The sequence below is a fragment of the Oryzias melastigma genome, linkage group LG8, assembly GCF_002922805.2.
Source record: "Oryzias melastigma strain HK-1 linkage group LG8, ASM292280v2, whole genome shotgun sequence".
Lineage (NCBI taxonomy): Eukaryota > Metazoa > Chordata > Actinopteri > Beloniformes > Adrianichthyidae > Oryzias > Oryzias melastigma.
In genome coordinates, this window is record NC_050519.1 from 3,807,572 (window position 1) to 3,807,870 (window position 299).

A 299-nucleotide genomic window follows, 5' to 3' on the forward strand; every position below is an offset into this window, starting at 1 on the left:
AGTTAGTGTTAGCAAGTCGAGTGCTAGCATCATTTTTTAAATGGAGGGTTACGTTTTTAAACCCCCAAACCCAAGAATTTGTTTAGCCACGTCATTGGTAGTGATCTTTATTGAGAGAAAAATACTTTTAAAACAGAAGAAAGAAGAAAGAAAACTTCTACAAACTAGTCATTGATGTGTTTCTTCAGAAGGAGCTGCGCACATACGTCATTTATCAGTAAAAGTAAGTCAATAATAACAATTTTGGTAGGTCGGTCCAAGATGGCGGCTGAGTAAGACGTAAGTCACCGTTGCTGTGT

At 37.5% G+C, this 299-nt stretch overlaps 1 long non-coding RNA gene across 3 annotated transcripts in view; it reads left to right on the plus strand.

The window, feature by feature from the left end:
• The first annotated feature begins 6 nt into the window (after positions 1–6).
• The window catches only part of LOC112147017, a 144,504-nt gene continuing 144,211 nt past the window's right edge, over positions 7–299 (plus strand). For all 3 annotated transcript variants that reach the window (XR_004948303.1, XR_002919360.1, XR_004948304.1), the window contains exon 1: positions 7–223. This is a non-coding gene — a long non-coding RNA (uncharacterized LOC112147017). The remainder of the gene's footprint in view (positions 224–299) is intronic.